This window comes from Notechis scutatus, chromosome Z (assembly GCF_049901735.1).
Source record: "Notechis scutatus isolate UNSWTSFEM ecotype Mainland chromosome Z, rNotScu1.2, whole genome shotgun sequence".
Lineage (NCBI taxonomy): Eukaryota > Metazoa > Chordata > Lepidosauria > Squamata > Elapidae > Notechis > Notechis scutatus.
This window is the reverse complement of record NC_142025.1, coordinates 115,625,381-115,649,719: the sequence shown is the minus strand read 5'-3', so window position 1 is coordinate 115,649,719 and position 24,339 is coordinate 115,625,381.

Sequence of the window (24,339 nt, the reverse complement as noted above, 5' to 3'; positions counted from 1 at the left end):
AAACAATCATTTGACTATAATTTTACTAATTCATACTTAAGTGAGATAACTATAATTTAATTAATTTATTTTATAACAGATCGTAAAATCATACCAAGTCTATATGGTGGTTTGACATTGAAATGAGACACAGGGAACTGTCTCTGAGAAAAATGCCAACCCTGAGAGAACTCAGGTAGCAGTATTTATTGAGAAAAAACACAAGCAAAATACAGTATGCATATTCAGAAAACAATGACCTCAACAGGAGATTACTTCACCAGCATGAGAACACACAATCTTGGAAAGTCCCAGATGTTACCTTGCTAGGATGAGATCATACAGCCACAGAAAGTCTCATGGGAAAGTTTGGAAAGTCCCATGAGAAAGCACAACTGTGTATCTTGTACCTTGAACTTTCACCCATTTTCCTATTCCTTCTAAACTGGCAGAATCAAAACAGAATGAGGCACTCTGAGCAAAGATACTCCTACCCCCACCAAGAATGCCCACATCTCCTAGACTTACTGCTAGTTATACAAAGGCCTTACAGAAAATGATAAATGATCAATAGGTTATATTACCACATTCCTCCTTTTTTATTTATTCAAAGATAGGGGGTGTTTTAGTGGCATAGTACACAGTTCCCTCATGACCTGATCCCACACGCCGGAAGACTGAGGTACACATTTGTAATAGATTAGGAATACATTGAATAAAACAACATAATAAGATACATATAGCAATAATAATAACAACCCCTTGCAATAAGGAGCGAAACCAAGATCCATCAGGAAGCCAGGACCACAGACTGTCCCAGAATGATGCATTAAACCCATCAGCTCCAGATTGATGCTGAGCAATACGATCTTCCATGTCCTGAACAGTTTTTGTAATGTTTGGCTCATAATTATGTATAAAAACACAACAATGTGAATGAATTAAAGCACAAACTCCTCCTTGAGCAGCTAACATAATATCTAAAGCATATCGATTTTGCAAAGTAACTGTACGAATTTCAGACATTTCTACATTAATCATCTTAATATTCTTTATAGTATCATTAAACATAGCAACAGTAAAATTATTTAAAATATGAATATCTCTATAGTTCATAGCAATTCCCAAAGGCGGGATGAGACCTCGAGAAATTTGTGTCCATAGATTACCTCCCATGGTTAGGATCTGGAATTGCTCTGTTGTAGCACAAGACAACTGTTTTCTCCAGGTTGCATTCTTTATTAAATCTTTTTCCTCAAAAGGCACTCCATGCAATGTTAGTCCTTCTCCCACTCTCCCAGGAAGGTGCATACACAACCAACAATTGGTGATGTTCAAGTTTTTGGCAGTTGTGCGCAAATCTTTAATGTAATTATTATCGGTCCACAAATCATCGCCCAAATCTCCGGCACGCTGAACATGCTGTCGCTGCTCTCTCCGCACCCGAGCAGCCCAGGACAGATTAGGCAGAATCAACAGGATCAGGAACCACAGATGCGCCATCCTGCTCCTCCGAAACTTCCTTCACAGGTGCCTCGAATGATCAGGTCGAACGCACCCGACCAGGAACCCAACGAATTTGACCAAGATGTTCAACTGCTGCATAACCACGTCCCCACGTTATCAGCTCAGCAGGAACCCATGCTGGATCTGGAAGGAACCGCACCAACACCCGAGGTCTCACTGCATCTGTAGAAGGAGAAGAAAAATGCCTGCTGGCCGCGCCGCAGGGGGTTACCAGACAAATTTAAAAATTTAAAGTATATAAAGCTAGATTTAATTGATCTTGAATCGCCGGAAGCCCCAGGAGCTTCCCTCCTTTTTTATTTAATTTAATCAACATGGTCTTGAGCATGGCATGTGAGCAACAAAACACACATTCACACGCTGCTCCAAACATCCTTGTAACAGCAAAAGCAATCTTAAAATATCAGGTGATATTCCAGGAGACAAATAAGAACCTGCTACAAAGGGTAACAAATTATACACATACAATGAATCCACTATTAAATTAAAATCCTGATTGTGAAAATTTTGAAAAGCCAAAACTACAGCAGCAAGTTCTGCCTGCTGGGCAGACTGCTGCTCTGAAGTCACTTTTGTATGCCAAATTCCAGATTTATCTTTCCAAACACAAGCACCAAAAACTTTCCCTCCATCAGTAAAAACTGTAGGAGCATCTGATATAGGCTGAGTTACAAAAAGACTTGCTAAATTAATTCTGACTGATTTATACAAAGATAGCCTAGGATCGGCTGGAGGATGACAAGAAAATTTCCCTGGCCAGGAATGTACCAAAACCTGCAAAAACTCACTATTGCAAATCATCTGTTCCCAGGTTGCTAAAGCAAAAGGAACATAACATGTTACTGGTTCCATACCAGCAATAGCCTTGCAGCGCTGACGAGCACGATTAAAAATATCAGCAAGCTGTTCTGTGATACAATTTATGGATTTCGATGGTGTATGAGACAAATGAATCCATTCCAAAATCCTTAAAGCAGTTTTTTCTTTTACCTGAACTATCAATGCAGTAGCCCTTCGTTCTGAGATGAAAATTACCGATAATGGACAATCTAGCAAACATCTATCTGTCCATCTATGGCTTAAAACTTGTTCAATCAATGACAAAATCCCTTTTTGTTCTTCATTTAAGGTTATTATGTCAGATGCTTGTTTAGCACTAGCCAAAGCTTGAAACAAAGGACTTAATTGAAGAGTAGTTAAACCCAAATACGGCCTGATCCAATTTATATGACCCAAAAATTGTTGTAAACCCACTAAGGTTAAAGGATTAGGAAGAACAAATTCCAATTTCAGGGGTGTAATGTGACTCAGGAATAATTTATGACCTAAATAGGCAAAAGGATATTCTTTTGCAATTTTTCAGGACTAACTATTAGGCCTTTCTCCTTTAGTATAGCAGTTAAAAGAATGACAGCAGAATTCATGGCATCATCAGAAATATTAGCAGCTATCAAAATATCATCCATATAATGATAAACCTTCCAATCCGGAATTTACTCCGAAAAGGTTGTAAAGCCCAATCCACAAACATTTGACACATTGTAGGACTATTTAACATTCCCTGCGGAAGGACAGTCCATGCATATCGCTTAGCAGGCTGCCCCTGATTTATACTCAAAATAGTAAAAGCAAACAAATCTACATCTTCAGGGTGCAAAGGAATGGAGAAGAAAGCATCTTGCAAATCTAACACTCTTATATTCCATCCATCAGGTATTAAATTAGGATTAGGCGTTCCACACTGAAGTGGACCCATTGGCTTTAATATAGAATTTATGCTCCTCAGATCATGTAAAAATCTGTATTTTCCAGATTTCTTTTTGATAACAAAAACTGGAGAATTATAAGGACTAGTGGTAGGCACTATATGTCCTTTTTCTAATTGTTGTTGAACCAATTCATGTAAATGAACTAATTTCTCACTAGTCAAAGGCCATTGGTCTATCCACACTGGCTCCTGTTGGAGTAGTTGTAATTTTAATAACTCCACAGGTGGGTGTTCAGTCATCATGAATGACAACCCTTGTATCAAACTGTTGCATCAAATCTCTGCCCCACAAGTTAACGTGAAGGCGCAGAACAATCGGTTGACAAATGCAACAGCCCCTCCCTGCTGTGTTTTAACTCTAAGAATCTTCCTACTAACCCGTGCGTCCTTGAAGTCCTCCGACTCCTCGAACAGACGGTGTAGGATCTGTCGGCCACTCCCTAGGCCACTCACTTTCACTGATCACAGAGACATCTGCTCCAGTGTCCAGCACTCCAGTAAACTTTCTGCCTTCAACCAAAAGAGTTAATTTTGGTTTGTCATTTTGCCTAATACCTTGCATAATAGAAAACACACTAGACTCCTTAAACCTATCTGTAAATCCAAATCCACCCTGACGAATTCCATCTGACTCTCCCAAAGACATAGATGGCAAAACTATAAGCTGTGCAAAACAATCCCCTTTTTTTCAAAGATTGAGGGACAGGTGAGTGAACCTGAATTTTGATCTGACCCTCATAATCCGAATCAATAACCCCAGGAACCACAAACAATTGACGCCTATGAGCCGATGATCTAGGAAGAAGAAGACCCACAGAAGCCGGAGGCAACGGACCATAGAAACCGCTGAGCCCAAACAAACTACATGCGGAAACCCCAATTCCAAATCCTCGGCTAATGGAAGATCAATTCCTGCTGAACCTTTAGTAGCTGTACCTCTCTCTGGTGGTTCCAACCCTTCGGACATTACTTCACTCTTTAGAGTAGGGAGAATGCCCTGATCCCTGCTTCCTAGTTTTTTCCCTCCGAATGAAGTCTGCACTGATTTGCCCAATGGTATCCTTTTCTTACATTTTGGGCACACTGATTTAGGACGAACACCCTGTCCCATTGATCTCTTATTCTGCTGACTTTGACCCCCTCCAGGAGCCCGACATTGCGCTTTAAAATGTCCAGGCTTCCCACAATTGAAACAATTCCCTTTGAGCATGTCCTGTTTGTAAAGCCAGAGCTAAAGTTTCCATGTTAAAAGACTGACTCCCAACCTTCCTACATGCATTAATCAAATCTGCGATTTCTCTCCTCCACTTGCTACCAGTGGATTTAAAATCTTTTTGCAATCTGTGTTAGCTTGTTCTACTGCTAACTTAAAAAGCAACTCTTTCTGGGCGAATTGATTATCAATTTGTCTTTCAATAGCCAATTTCAGTCTGCTAATGAAATTTTCATAGGGTTCATTGTTCCCTTGTTTGATGTTAGTAAAGGTCTTCTCACCACCTTCGCCGTCAGGGAGAGACCCTATGGCTTGAAAAATTATTTGTGGGAGAAGAATGAACCCTTCCTCAGGCATACCATCTCTCTGTTGTTCCACTGTTGTAAAATTACCAGCTCCATAAAGCTGATCTGGGGTAACATTTGCTGTTCCCCTCTGACTGCCAGCTGTCTCCATTTCTGATCTAACACCAAATATTGAGCTGGAGTTAAAATCATATTCAACAGAGCTTTCCAGTCAGCCGGAATCATTTTATTTCCATAACCAACTGCTTCTAACAATGCCTGAGTATATGGCGTTTCTAACACCATATTCTTTTTGCTGCTTGCTTAACTTCCCTCAAAATTCTGAGCTGTAAAGGCTTCCACTCCCGCCTGCGGATTTAATGCAGCATCCATGACAATTTCCACTGGATTAAGTTGAACTTCTACTCCAAACTCCACCAAATCATCTCCTGATAATTCCTCTATTCTTTGCTTCTTGAATAGCTGCAGTAACAGCATCCACCTGAACCCTTAAAGGTAAACTCTTATCTTCTGACAAAGTATTTCTAGCGCTGGACAGTACCCCAGATTTATCTGGAGGTGCCGTCGGCGGCAACAAACGTACCGCATGGTAAAGCGGCAAACCTTCTTCGGGGGTGCTAGGAGCGGTTGTTCATAAGTAGCTAATGCATCCATTATCACCCTCCAGGTTAACAAAATTGAAGAAGGGGCACGAGGCTCCTCGTGCAAAAATTTCCCTATCTTTTTCCAGGACTCTACTTTAATACTACCTCCCTCCGGATATGACTTAATATTTTTCCAAACATACTGTAGTAAGTCCTCAATTTCTTTCTTTCCTACAGCACAACCCCTACTCCCAATTCCAAACCCAAAACTATTCCCAATGATCCCTCTCAATTCCCTGATGTGCTCTTTCTGAGCCTTCGAGAGATCTCCCCCATACTCACGAAAAGAATCTATCTTCGTCCAGCGAAGAAGATGAGGGCCAGTCGACGTCCGCGACGATGAGTATAGGATGCGGGAAACGTATAGCTTCCAAGCTATCACGTCGGGTCACCATTTATGGTGGTTTGACATTGAAATGAGACACAGGGAACTGTCTCTGAGAAAATGCCAACCCTGAGAGAACTCAGGTAGCAGTATTTATTGAGAAAAACACAAGCAAAATACAGTATGCATATTCAGAAAACAATGACCTCAACAGGAGATTACTTCACCAGCATGAGAACACACAATCTTGGAAAGTCCCAGATGTTACCTTGCTAGGATGAGATCATACAGCCACAGAAAGTCTCATGGGAAAGTTTGGAAAGTCCCATGAGAAAGCACAACTGTGTATCTTGTACCTTGAACTTTCACCCATTTTCCTATTCCTTCTAAACTGGCAGAATCAAAACAGAATGAGGCACTCTGAGCAAAGATACTCCTACCCCCACCAAGAATGCCCACATCTCCTAGACTTACTGCTAGTTATACAAAGGCCTTACAGAAAATGATAAAATGATCAATAGGTTATATTACCACAGTCTATCTTAATAAAATATTCTAAAAATGTTATCAAAACCAAAAAAAAAGTACATTAATTATTTCCTAAGTTTCTAAATATTCTATTATTATATTGTATTATCTAACCATTGGTAAAATAGATCCCAAACTTCATAAAGTTGTTTATCATTTTGTTCTCTAATTTCAAATGTCAATCTACTCATTTCAGCACATTCCAGTATTTTCTTAATAATTTCTTCCTCTAATGGTATTTTCTCACTCTTCCAATTTTTAGCAAATACAATCCTAGCCGCTGTTAATACATTTACAATCAAATATTTTAAGTTTTTATTATATGTATCAGGTAAGATTCCCAATAAAAAAAAACTCTGGTTTCAAATCTATATGTTTTTTTGTCATTTTTTGCAACCATATGCAAATTCTAGTCCAGTATTTCCTGGCCTCCTCACAAGTCCACCACATGTGTTAATATGAACAAGGAATCTGATGATAATTCCAGCATTTTTCAGATAGTTTTGTCCCTTCTAGTCTATATTTTGTCTGATTCAAGCTAGCTTCATGCCAAATGAAGAACTAGAACTCATAATCTCCTGGTTTGCAATCCTATGCCTTAACTGACTCTCATGCCACTATAATTCATAATTTCTTTGATTATAAATTAAGATGGGATTTGATTATGAATTAAGATGAGGTAGATAAGCATTTAATTGATTTTTGGAACAACATTATACCTTAGAAAAAAAGGAAGAAAGATTTGACTGGCAACAAATTCTTGACTATTCAAAATGAAGCCAAATTATTGTGGTTTAAAGGATCTTGACAATTAAAGAACAGCAAAAATAAGGCAGAGTAATGGGTTCAAACAGATTAATTTCTTGTTATTCTTTTTGTAGAAATTATTTCATTTTCCCATAGACCAGCATTGTTTACTTAGAATGAAGAAAAGAGATTCAAATCATGATCTGAGACTCCATGCTCTAAAAAGGCAGTCACAAAAACTGAAAGATGTTTCTTACAGTAAATATATGTGTGGGGTTTTTTTTAGCTCACATATGGTTCTTTCACCTCTGAACAAAACAACCCTGCACGATTTCCTTCCTTTTATCGCATGGTTTCAAATGAAGCCCTTCAGTATGCGGGAATTGTCAAATTACTGAAGCATTTTGGGTGGACCTCGATTGGACTCACTGTTTTGAGAGACGAGAGCGGAGTTCATTTCTTGAAGATCTTGGAACCTTTGTTTTTCCAGAATGGAATCTGTTCAGCCTTCAACAAAGAATCCCAAGCCAAGGTTGTTTGCCATCATTAACCCAAATCAATGAAGTATCCTCAAGTACTTATCAATATGTCATGGACAACAGAGCCAACATATTTATTGTGTATGGAGAAATTCTCACAGTTATATGATTGAATTTTTTAATGTTTCAGTCTGATTCTTTTCATCAGGAAAATGCACTAATGGGAAAGCTGTAAATTGTGACTGCGCAGATTGATTTCACCATCATGGGCCTTGTAACCAGCTGGGATTCAGAATTATTCCAAGGCACCATATCGTTTGAGGTTCCTTCAAATGAACCAGTCGGGTTTCAGACCTACCTTCAAAACCTAAAATGCTGCTCAGAACAAGGGGAGAATTTCCTAACGGATTTTTGGGAACAAGCCTTTCACTGTACGCTTTTAAATTCCAAAGAATCAGTGGAGCACAATAAAATATGCACTGGGGTAGAGAAGTTGGAGGTGCTTCCAGATGCTGTTTTTGAAATGCAGATGACTGGTTACAGCTATAGTATCTTTAATGCTGTCTATCTTTTGGCACATGCTTTACATGCCATGTGTTCATTTAGGTCCCTCCACCAAATGTTAGTGAAAATAAACAGACTTGTACGTCAAGAACTTCAACCTTGGCAGGTAATAAGGATCATGGTGGCTCCTGTGGTTAGGATACTGGGTTCATGATTTGCAAGCTCACGTTCAAGACCAGAGTGTTCCTTTGTGGTGGGATGAAGTCCCATCATTCGCTCCAACTCCTGCTAACCTAGCAATTTGAAAGCGAGTAATCACTAGTAGATAAATAGGTATCACTTCAGTAGACAGATTAACATGAAAGGAGACATCTCCAGGGCAACAGTAATGTCACCAGCTAATTCTTTCAACCTGGAAGCCTCTTAGGTGCTTCTGATACAAATGGGATGGGGCTAGGTAATTTCTCAAAAACAAAATAACTTTATTATTAGGAACACATTTTTGGTAAGTGAAATAGCCTTCAGATAAGTTGCAATGGAATCATAATTTTTGTTCTCGGCAAATGCATGCCAATTCTTTATTTATTTCTGTGCTTGAGCCATGGTAGTGCAGTGGTTAGAGTGCAGTACTGCAGACTACTTCTGTTGACTGCCAGCTGCCTGCAATTTGGCAGATCGAATCTCACCAGGCTCAAGGTTGACTCAGCCTTCCATCCTTCCAAGGTAGGTAAAATGAGGATCCAAATTGTTGGGAAAAATATTATGCTGACTCTGTAAACTGCTTAGAGAGGGCTGTGAAGCACTGTAAAGATTATATAAGTCTAAGTGCTGGTGCTACTTGCATTTTATGTATTTTTGTCCTTGTTCAAGAACACTCAGAAGAGGTGCCATTCAAGATTAGCTGAGACAGGACTTCCTGTTTTGAGCTTCCCCAAAGACGGACCACTGACCACGATTGTGCACAACTTTGGTTCATGCTTCAGCATTGGAGAGCCCCAATCCTTTGGATTTGGGGCAGAAGCTACCTCGTGGGGTAGCAGAGGAAGGGGAGACTATCAGCTGGGTAGAGGGGAGTCACAAATCCCCTCTCCGGCTTGGCAATTGTTCCCTCCCAAAGACGCCTGAAGTGGTGGTCTAAAATGGCCACCCTGAAGGGGAAGATCAGACTGGAATAAGATTATGCAGGAGAAAGAGAAAAAAGTGAACAGCAGGAGGAACGGGATGATATAATCAAATGGAAGATACCCCCAGGATTAACATTTCAAAGAATCTTTAAGAAAGGATCTAAGCAACCAAGAGAAAGAGAAAAAAAAGTGTGAATTGCTTTTGATAGCGTCGGGGCTTTGAAACCACAAAAGGTAGAAGCTGGAGAAGGAACTATATAATCAACTTGGATAAGTATACTTTGATTTTATATTGGCACTAATAAAGCTGAACTATAGACTGTTAAAGAGGAAATTTAATATCAACTGGATTTGATTTTTTTCTTGTTGGAAAATTGTGGATTAAAAAGCTCTGAATAGTAGAGAAGAAAAAAGAAAAGAGGGGGTGAAGACTTAGCATAATAAAGAATGCCATCTCAGTTAAACTCAACTTGTTTTTCTTTTTAAAAACTCTTGTTTCTTGAAATTGCATGGAAATTGATACAATAAAGCAGGAACTTTGAAAAATTGAAACATTGTAACAAAGAAAGAATTAGGAAGATTCTGCCTTTGGATTAGTTGCTGATTCTGACATGAATTTGGCACTGGATTAGCGGAGACTTAAAAACTTGAGAGGAAGAAAAGTTGGCTGTTGGAAATAAACTTTAAAGATACTATTTGGATTAAATTGCAAATAAGAAAGTTGTAAAATGGCGATTTCTCTTCTGGCATTAAAAATGGAACTCAGAAAAATGAAAGAAACACTACAAGAATGAGGTGAATCGCTGGGTTTTGCTTTAAAATTTATTGAAAATGCGACAGCAGAATATGAACAACAAAAACAAAAGGCAGAAGAGGAGATGGAGCAAATCATAGAAGAGACCATCTTTAGTGGTCATCGAGAACCAAGAACTCTTGAAAGAAAGAAGAAGAGTTGGAAATAAATACAGGAGATTTAAGAAATTAAATAGAAAGGGGAATATCCGAAAAATTAAAAAAGGGAAAAAGAGTCAGCAGAAATTCAAAGGGCGAAAGGAAGCTATAAATAGAGGGATAAAAACTGGAGTGAAAGGATTTTCCGGTCTGCAGCGCTTCGGAGCAGGCAGGAATCTGTGACTGTGCGCGGTTGCTGCCTGTGTTCACTGCCCGAGTGCCCTGAGCCATTTGGCTTCGGGGCTAAGCCACCTCCGTAGAAGGTGGCGAAGACAGGGGGGGTCTGGCAGGGTCGAGAGATATCGCACCTCTCTTCCCTAGCCAGCGAAACCCCCTTTTCCAAAGGCAGCTGAGCGGCGGTCAGCAATGGCCGCCACATAGAAGAGCTCAGCCGGGAAAAGAAAGTACAGGAGGAGCTGTGAAGAATTGAAAGTGATCTTTGCTGTCCGGGACAAGTAACAGTGAAAGTATCCTGGAATTTGAAACTTGCTAAAGAAACATCGTTTCCAGAATGTGTCAAGTGGTGAATGTAAATTAAAGGAAAAGTTTTTTTGTTTTTTTTCACTCTCCTTCCGAACGTGACAGCGATAGAACCTTAAAAGAAATCGGAAAACCCGCATTGGAGGTATGGATTTCTGAACATTTAAATGAAAATTGTTGCTGTAAGTGGGAAGGGAGAGGAAAAAAAATTGGAGCAGAATTTGAAAAAGGAGGAGATTGCCTAGAATTTTAAAGAGCTTTGAATATTAATACGGCTTCTAAAAGATATATCTTAATTGGAACTCTTTGATCAAACAGCAACCCCAGAAAGAGAAATGGAAGAAAGAAAAAAGTATTAAAATAAATAGTTTATTTGGATTCTTTGGTGACTTTGGAACTTTTGGGAATTATTCTTGATTAAAAACACTCGGGTGGTTGTTTTGGAAAAAAAATTTCTCTTCACGATGGCATTGCTTGTGGATGAACTAAAAATTGAATATCAAAAATATAAAAAAGAAGAACAAGATGGAAAAGATACTTTGGGCACTCTTTTTCAATTTCTAGAAATGGTGGTATGCACTTATGAAAAATTGACTGCGCAGCAGGACGACTGGGACAAAGAAGAAGCCATCTTTGATGAACAAATGGTTCTATTTGGGGAGGAGGAGAAAGAGGAAAAGAAAAAGGGGATTTTAAGGCTTGAAAAAACAACCAAAAAAGAGAAAAATGAGGTGAAAGGTGGATACAAGGTTAGAAAACAACAGAAAGGGGGAAAGCAGAAGAAGAAAAGGGAGGAGGAGAGACAAAGGGGTAAAAAGGGCAAGGAGAAGAATAAGCAAGAGAGAAAGGAGGGGATGAGAAGCCTTAATGGTGGGATGCAAGATTTAAAGAAACAAAACTCATTTAGAGACAATGGGTAAATTTAATTGAAAAATGGGATTCTGTAAGGTACATAAGACTGTGTTTTTATATGTGTATCTAGAATAAAATGCTTAAGATATAAATGAGTATTAATATGTATGATTAGTTTATTAATGGTATTGATAGTGGTCTTATATGCTTTTTCTTTGTTATTGTTGTGTTTTTTCCTTTTTCATAAAATTCATTCTGTAAATTTAGAATGTACTAAACAGAATCCCAATATAAGTTAAGTGTTATATTAAGTATTATTAAGCTAGGGGAAAGAGTTAAAGGCGTCACTCCAATCAGTGTACAGGAGAAGTTTTTTTAAAGAGAAAAGATGAATGGATAGCTGGAAATAGAACAGACAAAGAATGATAAGTATTATGAATTGAACTGAGATGAGATAAATAAAATAAAACTAAGAAAGATAAAAGAGGGAAGAAGCTATATAGAAAATTGAAAATGGTAATAAGATATGGAATGGTATATAAAGTGAATATGATTTTTGAATTTGTGTCTGTGCGAAGAGTTTTAACCTGGGATCAAGCAACTTTCAGAAAAGATGTTTTATGTTTTTATGTTCTACGTTTTGTTTGTTTGTGTATTGTTTTTGAAAAGCAATAAAATTTTAATTAGCAAGAAATATAATTTGGATAATAGAATGAAAAGGAGAAGTTGGGATAAGATACGAAGCTGAACAGATAACGTAAATATATATATTACAATTTGGAATTATTTTGTATGTTCTATTGGTTTTTTCAGAAAAGATCTTTTATGTTATTATGCCTTGTTTGTCTGTGTATTGTTTTGTAAAACTAATAAAATTTGTCTTTGTCAAAACTGGAGTGAAAGAACAAAGGAGAAAAGACAGGGGGAAAGAAAGGACAAGAAACAGGATTTGGAAATAAATAAATATGGGAATTGTAAAAAAAATGGGGAAATCCTTAATTGGACACAGAGATAATGGGTGATTATTATATAGAAAGGGGATTCTGCAAGGTATTGAGGGGTAATATAAATAAATTTATAGTTACGAAATAGGGACATATAGACTGACAAGATGGAAACACAGAATTGTTATTTTTTGGATAATGGAATCTAATGCTCTTAGACCTCTTTATTTAGAGAGATAATTGTAACAAATAATGGAATAAGTATATTAGATATATTGAAATATTTTTAAGATTGGAATGTTGGCTTTTTTGGTTTAAATATGAATGGAATAATTAACGGAATATGTGTATTAAATATATGGAAATAAATGAAATGATATAAAAAGACAGCTGAAATGGAATTAATTTTAGGGCTTAGGATTGTTTTACTGTTTGAATGAGTAGATTAATATGTCCTTTTGGGGGGGGGGGGATTTAATGAAATTTAAAAGGAGAAAAATCATGCAGAATCTGATTTAAATATGCTATGTAGTTTTAAAGGGATTATTAAGTTTAATGTTTTAGGTAATAATGTTAAATGTTTTAACGAGATTTAAAAGGGGTGAAAATAAATGAATTTATAACTTAGAGGTGGCACACTTATATTGAAATTGCAGGGGGGCAGCCAATTTATAGAAGTGTCTTTTTTTAATTAGAATTTAAGATGAAATGTGACAGTTACAAATGTGACAGTTAAAAGCACTAAAGTATAATGATTATGAAGTTATCATAAGTGAATTAAATAGTGAGATAAATATTTGGAATAATACAATAAAATAGAAAATGTATAAAAGCACTGTTAAGATAAGGAATTGGATATAAAAATTGAATATGTAATCATGGTCATATTTGTATGTATATGTGAAACCTGTAATCATGCTGTTCACTAAAAAGAGATGTTAAAATATGGAAAACTGAATAAAACTTGTTTAAAAAAAAAGATTAGCTGAGACAGATTTATTTGTTTATCTAGCATATTGCAAATACATGGACCCACAGTAGTTCAAATGTCAACATCCAGTCCACCCAGTCATCTAAGGACAGGGTGGTCCACATTGAAGAAACCAGACCCTGTGCTGGTGTAAGCTCTTGATGACATCTGGACACAATGTGATAGATATTTTGTCGAGGAGCATCACAATCACACTGAGGAGTAGAGACAAGACCCCATGGCAATGTCCCCAATCTGTCTTGTGGGCCTGATATCCATTGTTTATCCGTTGCCATGTATTTAGAGAGTCAGGAGTTCTACAAAGATGTCTGGCTGCCAACTGTCATTAACCGCCAATTCTTCAATATAGTCTGGCTGCCAATTGTAGCTAGTCATTTGGTTAACACTACTGTGCTATCCAGGGTGCACCACAAGGAGGAGGTGAACTAGCATTACACTGCAGCAGAGACAGAAAGAATCCATGAGACTTTTTATTGCTGTGGTTGTAATTGGCCCAGGAGACCTGGCTTATTCGATTTTGACTGGGTGGGGAAATTGTTTCAAATAAGGATATTCAAAAGGAATGTCATTTTTAACTTAGACTACTGCAAAAGAAAATTGGAACATATTTTTCCCTTAAGCTTTGAATGCCAACATCCTTCTTTGTTAGTATGTCTACATTGTCACTGTCTCCACCCTCTGGAACCAACTTATTCTTTGAATTTCTAAGGATGCATTAAAGGGGGAATGAGTAAAAAAATAAGCTAATGTTCTCATGTTCTCTCCTTTATACCTTTAAGGTATTATAATTGGAGTAACTATTTCCAAAATAATTTTTATTTGGTTCAGTCCTAGTCACTGAATTCATCAAATAATTACATTCTTCTTCCCAGAATTAAGGAGTAATTTCCCAATAGTGAGAACAATTAACCAGTGTAACAACTTGCTTTCAGAAGTTGTGAGTGCTCCATCATTGGAAACTTTCAAAAATAGGCTAGACAACCATTTGTCTGAAATGATATTAGGTCTCCTGCTCGAGCAGGAAGTTGGACTAGAAAATCTCCGAGGTCCCTTCCAATTCTCTTATTCTGTGTTCTATGTTGTTGAGGTTCCAGTAAATCTTTAAAATCTTTAAAACCTGACTCTACTCTCAGCCCTGTGTTTATGGGGGCTCTGTTGTGTTTTTATTAATGTGGTTGTTTTAAGTCTAGGCTTCATTTTGCTTTATGGTTTTAGCTGTGTTAATCATGTATTGGATTTTGGCAGCCATAACAAATTTTATTAAGTAAATAAATAAGACAAGCCAGCAAGCCAAGGAGAGAACAAAATCTAGACTTTCCTGCTATGAAGAGATACATGACTTCTCAACTAGTTTTGCTTTGGAGACTGAAACATTATGTAAAATCTGTGATTGAAATGCTATGTGCATTTCATCTTAGATTGGTGAGGGTTAAGATAAAAGTATGTAGCAGTTCGTTGGAAGAAATATCAATATAGTTCAACTCCAAGCCAGGAAAAAGGCACTGGAGAGAAAATGTTGGAAGCTGATTGAAAAGAAGATGATGAAGCAGAACCATATGAGTTCTGGTGCAGCTGACCACATGGAGCTGAGAGTGTGGGAGTGGGTTATACCTTCTCTGAGCCTTGAACTTGAGTTTCCTGTTCCTGTGCAAGAACATGTATTCTATTGATTGTTGTAAGCATTATAAAGGGGTCATAGCTGGTTCTATAGGTTGTCTGAGTTCCGAGGTTTGGTTGAAGTTTGGACTGCTGAGATGATGCAGTGAGTAAGCTTGTGTTCTAAAAGTGTGTTGGGCAATTCTTGTTATGGCTTAATGGCTTTGTCCTGGTTTGGATCTTGAGTGGGGGCTAATCCTATCACTCTGCCTTTGTTCAGACTTTGGTGGAGGGAATAATGGATTACCAAATCTGCATTTCTAAAAGCTGCCCCAGCTCAGTATCTGCTTGGGGACAAGGAGCTGGGACTTTGAGTTTCTGTGTCCCTTAAAAATATATTTCTCTTCCAGGGGAAATATTTTATCCTGCCTTCTTTTTAATATTCCTCAAAATATTTCATTCTAGGAGAGGGTGGTGGCTTCCCACAAGTTGATCAACTAGGTGAACTGTAGCTTGTGTCAATTTTCCCACTGTGTTATATATGATGTTTTAGCTGTTCTTTCTTTTTCTCACAGCTTCACTGGTTTCTTAAAGGAATTTCCTTCAACAATTCAGCTGGAGAAAGAGTGGCTTTTAATGATAAAATGGAGGTTGCCACTGGTTTTGATATAATGAAGATGGTCATATTCCCAAACAACTCCTTCATGATAGTGAAATTTGGAAGGATAGCTACCAAGGAAGGGCAGACCTTCAGCTTTTACCAAGATAGAAAGAGCTGGCACAGGCTTTTCAACCAGGTGAACTTTCTCAATTTAAATCCTCTACTCCATTATCTGAAAAAAATATTTGATGGATTAGACATTTCTTCTGGCTTAGGAATTGGCCCTGTATGGGTAGCTATATTTTGAAATGAAGAGCAATAGCAGTAGCAATAGCACTTAGCACTTATACACCTCTTTATAATACATCACAGAATTCTCTAAGTTGTCAACCCTGAGGTGAACCTGGCTTGGGCCATCTTGGAGGTTTCAGGGTTGCCACACAACAGAGGAAATGGGGAAATAGTTAGATGGGGTTTTGTAGCCAAAGCAATAAAAATTTTCCAATGGGAACCAAGGACATTCTCACAGGTAGTTGGCCAGAGGAGGGGGAAGTAACCAAGCAACTGGCCAGCAACTGGATTGGACAGTGTAATCAGTAATCTGGGGGGAGAGGAAACTTTTACTTTTAATTAGGTGAAAGCCACCAGAACTTTTAGAGTTGGCTTTCACCAGTTGTGCCAATGTGATGTATCCAATAAAACTGTTCTTTGAGGAATTTACCTGCCTTGGAGTTCTGATTTCTATGGATACATTACTTGGAACACTAACATAAGCAGTTTACATATTGCCCCCAACAATTTGGGTCCTCATTTTACCAACCTCAAAAGGATGAAAGGCCTAGTCAACCTTGAGCCTGTCAGGATCAATCTCCTCACAGTGGGCAGAGTTAGCCTGCAGTACTGCATTCTAACTACTGCACCACCATGGCTTCTGCTTACCATATCATTGTATCCAATCATTGTAGAGTCAAGTTAGTCTAAGATTAGACAAATGAAACAAGAATTCAACAAACACAAGGGATTTTAAATTATTGAGTCCTCCCTTCTCCCTGCTTCACTCCAGTTTAAATCCTATATCAATTTAGGTATTCTGTGCTACTGAGAAAGTGAGTGTGTGGTTTTTAATAAAAACTGTGAGGTAAAAAGGTGCTATGAGACTCCTGTTGTCTTTTTACTAAACATGGTTTATTAAAACCACCACTAATGGCTTAATTTGATGGATAATTTCAGAGAATTCATTTATTCAGAAAACTATTTTGAATAACATCAAGTTTTAGCACAATGGTGGAACTAACAGTCCTCATGTGCCATACTCTCAACATTTAAAGATGTAAGCTAGTAGAATCACAGTTAGAATCACTAACACAGTTATGCATTAAAAATGCGTTGCATCAAAAACACATTAAGTCATTATTCCTTTCTACTTGCTGGGGCCTCGTATGGAATATTGTGTATTATTTTGGGCAACACCTTTCCAGTGTCAGCTTTGGAAGCCATATTAAGATTCAATGCTCCCATGCTGCCACAATTGAGCCTGAGAAAGTGGGAGGGAGGAAATAATTTGAGTATATCTAGATAGACAAAATAAAATTATTTTGTTGGTTCAAGGTCACTGAGTGTGGCGCATAATGAAATCTTACTTTACGCTGGATAGTGTTTGGACTATGTGATGTGGTGATGGCTAAGGGGGGATGGATTTGTAGTTTTGATTTTTGCAAGGAAGCCTGAAACTTTCAGATTCTGGATTCCATAGATGTGCCAGTTACTATCTGTTCCGGACTAGCAGGCTTGAAGCCTGCAAAGCAGGTTGGTCTGCTAACAGCGGGTCATGATTGGTCGCTCCAGACTGATCCGATTGGCTAGTAAACGGGCTGCCGCGATTGGGCAAACCAAGCGCGGCAAGCTCAAATCACTGTCATTGGCCGCTTAGCCACAGCCAGCTCCATAAAGGGGGCTGCTGCGGCTAGGATATTTCGCTCAGATCAGAAGTCACTAATAAAGAGCTGTAGTTACTTTCTGAGTCTTGTCTCCGTTCTTGGACCCATCCTTCCAGACATAACACTGGCGACGAAGGTGGGATCCGGAGACAGCAGAGCTGACTGAACACTCACCAAAGATCAACAGAGCACGTGGCTGACAGCACGCAGATGTCGGCAGAATGGCCAGCAGCGCTATACCACCCGCCCCGTTGGATCCAGCCAGCAAAGACTGGGACTCATACATGGACAGGTTTCAAATGTTCCTAGACTCCAACAATCTAAATGATGCTACTCCCAGCAAAAAAACGAGCAGTTTTCCTGACGCATTGCGGACCCGCCATTTTTAAAATGGCCAAAGCGCTTGCAAAACCGGCTGAAGTCAAATCAGTGGACTGGGATACCCTTGCTCCCATCCTTCGCAACCATTATGCCCCGGCAGTACCGACTCTCTTCCGCAGACACTAATTTTACCAAAGGGATCAACGCGAAGGTGAGAGCATCGGGGATTTTGTAGCTGACCTAAGGAATTTAGGCGGTTTGTGTGGCTTCACAAATCTCGAAGAAGCCATGAGGGATCGAGTTGTCCTTGGCCTAAGAGACCCCACTGTCCAAAGCAAAATCATGGCCAAAGGAGACATCTCCCTCGCAGATTCCATAGCAGACGCCACTGCAGCTGAAGCCACCCATAAATCAGCAGCATGGATGCGCCGGACAAATGGGGCCAGCCGCCAACCCACCAATGATATGGCAACGCCATCAGAGAAATACACGTCAGCCACCCATCATGAAGACATCGAATCCTGGGGAGTTTCCGGTTTGTCAGCTTCGCGAGCGGTAGGGATTCGCGAAGCTGCGCGATCCCTGCCGCGCTAGCCGTTTTGGGGCTCCGACCCGGACGGGTGCGGAGCAAGGCTGCCCTGCAGGGTAGCTGAAGGTAAGGGGATCCGGAGGAAGGGTCTGGGGTGTTGCAGACCCCCTCCCTGGCCGGCAGAACCCCTTTTACCAGGACGTGCAGCGGCGGGTCCGTAATGGCCGCCACAAAGAAGTCGGCAGCCGGGCAAGTATGCGCAGGAGGAAGAAGAAAGTTATTGAAAGTGAAAGTTCTTCTTGGTCGACCCAGGGCTTTGAGATTTATCTAATTTAATTCCTGGAAAAGATGGTTTTTTGATGATTTTTTCCACAAGAGAAAAAAAAGCGGCTATTTTGAGGTGCTGAAAGGAAAGTTTACTCTCCTCCCGACGGAATTAAGCCGGAAGGAGAGGATAAAGAAAATATATAAATTTGGATCTTGTTGGAGGAGATGCCTTGAAGATTTGAGGACAGAAATATAATTTTAATAAGGCTTTAAAATATAGATTTGAACTCTTTTTTTATTTGTTTGATACCACCCCTGGAAGAGGAAGGGGGAATTTTGGCTTGCTTGGATTTATTGAGGATTGTGGATTTTGGGATTGTTTTACCTTTCTCTCGGAATATTTGGTTGGTGTAAGAAGAAAGAGGAATAAAGAAAAGAAAAGATTTATTTTATAATGGCTTTCCCTTTTGAAGACCTGAGGGATGAATATGAGCAAACAAAAGCAGCCTGCAAAGATGGTATGGAAAAAGCTTTTCTATTTCTAGAAATGGCGCTGGTCAATTACCAACAGACAATGGAACAGATGGAAACAGAAGTTGTTCCAGAAGAACAACAACAAGGAAAAGACGAAGACGCCATCTTTATTGAATCCCAAAACTTATCTAAGGAAGAAGGAAGGAAGAGAGCAACGAAAATGAAGGATTTAAGATCTAAAAACATTTGAGAAAGAGAAAAATATGATGCAAAGTAAATATAATGATAGCAAACAAGAGAAAAAGGGAACACAACAGAGAAGGGATCCCAGCAAGGCAGAGGTTAGAAGAAGAAGGGGGTAGGAAGATTTGGTGGGGGAAGAAAGAAAGGGGAAAGGCGGAGAAAAGCCTCAAAGTTTTAAAATTGGATGGGAGAAGAGGAATTTTTTTAGGGACAAAGGATGAAATATAAACTTCTGTAAGAAAGATTCTGCTAGGTACAGAAGATGGTATTGTAACATATATATTTGAAATAGTAAATTAGAATGGTTTAAGATTTAATAAGAAATTAAAATGTTGACGTTTTTAATAATGATTGATTTTTAAAATGTAATAAAATATTGAAGGAAAGGAGGATACAATGTATTTAAACATTTTTGGTGGATAGAATGTACCAAGCAGAACCGAATTGGGTATTTGTTATGTTGAATGTTAATTTTACTAACTTAGGGGGAGGATAGAAAGGCATCATATTCTGATTAGTGATTTCAGGAGAAATTCTTTTTATTATAAGAAGAGATAGAGGGATAATGAATGGGCAAAAGATATAAATTTAATGATTTAATTAAGATGGATTAAATAAGATAGAATTGTGAAGAGTGATATGCGCTGCCCATGCAAAGAGAGATAACTGGGGCCAAGGTACTTTACTAAAAGATTTTTTTATGTTTGTTTGTGTTTGTTTGTGTTTTATGAGAATATTGGGGAAATTTTTGTAGAAAGACAGGAAAAGATTTAAATATGTAATGATTTGTTTGTTGTTGAAATTTTTAATAAAACTTGTTTTTTTAAAAAAAAAAGACATCGAATCCTCATCAGATAGTGAAGAGGAAGAAGTCCACAGACTCAGGTCAGAGCGCGAAAAATGAGACCGGCGGGGTCGGAAATTGAATTTCCAATGTGCCGGATGTGGTGGAAACCACCCACGATCCGAATGCAGATTCCTAGACGCCATCTGACGTTTTTGTGAGAGAAGAGGGCATATTGCTAAAGTATGCCGAAACAAAAGAGGATCCAGTCCCAAACGGAAAGAAAACAGCCTCCAACAATCAGATGGCAACCCCACCACAAATCGGGACCACCCAAACAACCAGTGGAGCCAGTACAACAGAACCCAGAAATTTACTAGCGCACCCAGACGGGAAGAAGCACATTAGACTATCACCACCGGCCATGCTTCATCCTTAGACACCAGAAAAATCCGTGTAGAGGTCTCCATTGAAAATCAACCGTGCATCATGGAAGTGGACTCCGGGTCTTCCCTATCCATGGTCTCCTGGAAAACCCTGAAGCAGCTGATTCCCAACATCCGCCGCCAGGACCTCAGCACTCAGAGACTCATATTAAAGGACTACCAAGGCAACCGGATTCCGGTCGCTGGTTCCAGTCATTTCCAGGTCTCCTTCAAGGACCATGCCGCAATACTACCTCTCACCATCGTTGACAGAGACCGACCCAGCCTACTGGGTCTACAGTGGTTCGCGCCATTAGGAATTGAAATGGCAGGCATCAATCAGACTGTAGACAAAGACTGGGAAGCGGCCCTCGTCTGGGACTTCCAAGAAGTCTTCACTGAAAATCTAGGCAAGTACAAGGGGTCCCCTATCTCTTTTAATCTCCGCCCTGATATCGCGCCCATTCGCCTAAAACCACGCCGAGTTCCTTTTGCTCTCAAACCAAAAATTGACGAGCAACTGGACAAACTAATTGCACAAGGCGTGCTAGAACCCATTGATCACGCCCGATGGGAGATCCCAATTGTAACCCCCATAAAACCTGACAGATCTTTGAGAATCTGTGGGGATTACAAGGCCACCCTCAACCACACGTTACAGCAGAGCGCCTATCCGGTACCCGTGGTCCAGCATCTCCTTCACTCACTTGGGGGTGGCAAAATATTAGCAAAGCTTGACCAGGCCCAAGCTTATCAACAGTTGCCAGTAGATGCTGAAACAGCCGAAGCCCAAACCATAGTTACGCACAGAGGCGTGTTCAAATGTAACAGACTCCAGTTTGGAGTAAGCGTAGCACCAGGCATTTTCCAAAGTCTGATGGAAAGGTTGTTGCAGGGCATTAAAGGGGTCGTGCCCTACTTCGACGATGTGTTAATAGCCGCACCAACAAGGAGTCAGTTAGAAAAACGACTGAGAACAGTCCTACAAAAGTTCCAAGATGTTGGCCTCAAGGTAAAGAAGGAGAAGTGCCAGTTATGCACTGAAAGGGTTGAATTTCTTGGTTACCTCCTTGACAAACAAGGAATTCACCCTAGAGAAAAGAAATTGGCTGCCATCAAAAATGCCCCAAGACCACAAAACAAAACAGACCTTCAAGCCTTCCTGGGACTCATTAACTTCTATAACATTTTCCTACCCCAGAAGGCGACCGTTGCTGAACCCCTTCATAGACTCCTAGATAAAAAGGCTTCCTGGATTTGGGGACGACGGGAGGAACACGCCTTTCAACAAGTAAAGGACCTTTTAACTTCAGATGCAGTGCTCATCCAATATAATGAAACACTTCCATTAACTGTAACTTGTGACGCCTCACCTTTTGGAGTAGGAGCCATCCTGAGCCATGTCCTACCAAACGGTACAGAGGCGCCTATTGCATTTTTTCAAGAACCTTGTCAAAAACAGAAAGGAACTATAGTCACTTAGACAAGGAAGCCCTCGCTATCATGTCTGCAATCAAAAGGTTCCACGAGTATGTGTATGGGAGATCATTTTCCATCATCACAGATCATAAACCATTACTTGGCATCTTGGCAGGTGACAAACCTACTCCACATATTCTATCCCCTAGAATGACACGATGGTCAGAGTTCCTAGCCACCTACGATTACCAATTGAGGCATCGCCCGGGGAAAACCATTCCCCACGCAGACGCTTTGAGCCGCTCTCCATTGCCAGAACTCCAAGATGACCCAGCTCCCACACTATCAACACTACAAATTGAGACACTTCCCTCACCTCCACTAACAGCTCAAGACATCGCATTGGAAATCAAAAAAGACTCATGCTTGGCACGGGTTCTTGGCTGGGTGGAGAGGGGATGGCCAGAAATCGAACCCAACGAAACCTTTAAACCCTTCAAGAACAGACAAACAGAACTCTTCTCACAAAAAGGGTGCGTGTTGTGGGGAGACCGAGTGGTCATACCAGCAAAACTACAAAAAAAGTTCTACAATTACTGTACGATGGGCACCCGGCATCGTACGCATGAAAGCGCTGGCAAGGAGCTACGCCTGGTGGCCAGGTATGGACAAACAAATTGAAACCTGGGTCGCCACCTGTAGCAAGTGCCAAGAAACCTGCTCGGCCCCACCGAAAGCCTCACCAGCCGAATGGGAAACGCCAAGGGGTCCCTGGTCACGCATCCATATCGATTTTGTGGGACCTACAAAGGGGCATACTTTCCTAATAACAGTAGACGCATACTCTAACTGGCTCGAGATTAACAAAATGAAGACTACCACCACAGATGCAGTCACCAAGAAATTGAACAGACTTTTTGAACGCACGGGTTACCAGATGTCCTGGTATCCGACAATGGCCCTCAATTTACCGCCTTAGCCTTTGAACAATACTTAGCAGACCGTGGCATACGACACGCACTGACATCACCGGCTCACCCGGCGGCGAATGGTAGAGAGCTGAACGAATGGTTCAATTCACGAAAAGAACTCTATGAAAAATGGAACAAGGCAACATCCACGATAAAGTCACCAGGATGCTCCTTCTCCAGCATATTACACCAAACAGTACGACCAACAAAAGCCCAGCTGAACTTCTGATGGCCAGAAAACTCAGATCGCCTCTAGACCGCCTACACCCTGCATACACCCTGAAAAACCCCTGGGCTCCAGCAGTAAACACCGCGCCTTTAAGGTAGGAGACCCTGTATTTGCAAAGAACTTTTCAGGTGACCCATTGTGGTTCCCTGCCAAAATAACTCAAATTACAGGCCCCGCTCCTACCAGCTAGAAACCAGAGATGGGAGAGTGTGGAAACACCACATCGACCAGCTGCGATCCAGGCTGACCACATCTCCCATCAGTGACCCCAACCATGAAACCAGAGGGGGAAGGGAAACCGGGGGTTCTGAAATTGAACCAACATCTGGCATAGAAGAACTAACCCCACGATCACCACATCAAAGCCTACAATACTCACCAGCTGATGAAGAGCCTTGGCAATTGATCGTCTCACCTAGTAGCAGCAACCGAACAGGTTCAGCGAACCCTGAGAGCCCAAGCGGTAGCAATGAAGGAGGCGTGTCAATCATCCCGAGGTCACCTGAAGGGAGTCACAGCTACGGAACCGGCTCACCATTCCAGGCAATTCCGGCGAGCAGCCCGTCGGAACCCGAAACCGAGCAAAGACATTTCGAACAGCGCAAGTCAGGTAGACAGGTGCGAAGACCCACCTACCTGCGAGACTACATAACCCCACCCCTTAGACGGAGGGGTGTTCCGGACTAGCAGGCTTGAAAGCCTGCAAAGCGGATTGGTCCACTAACAGTGGGTCGTGATTGGTCGCTCCAGACTGATCCGATTGGCTAGTAAACGGGCTGCCGCGATTGGGCAAACCAAGCGCGGCAAGCTCAAATCACTGTCATTGGCCACTTAGCCGCAGCCAGCTCTATAAAAGGGGCTGCTGTGGCTAGGATATTTCGCTCAGGTTGGAAGTCACTAATAAAGAGCTGCAGTTACTTTCTGAGTCTTGTCTCCATTCTTGGACCCATCCTTCCAGACATAACACTATCCAAATAAAGGAACCTTTGAGATATGTCTGTGTCAGAGTTTTTGATTGGAATGCTGGAATGCTGCCATCCAGAGGAATATTGAAAAGTTAGAGACGGAAGCAATAAAAATGAGAGAAAGATTTGAGGACATGCCATATGAGGACAGGATGAAGGAACATGGGATTTTCTCTTTGAAGAAGAGGAAACTTAAGAGAGATGATAACTATGTACA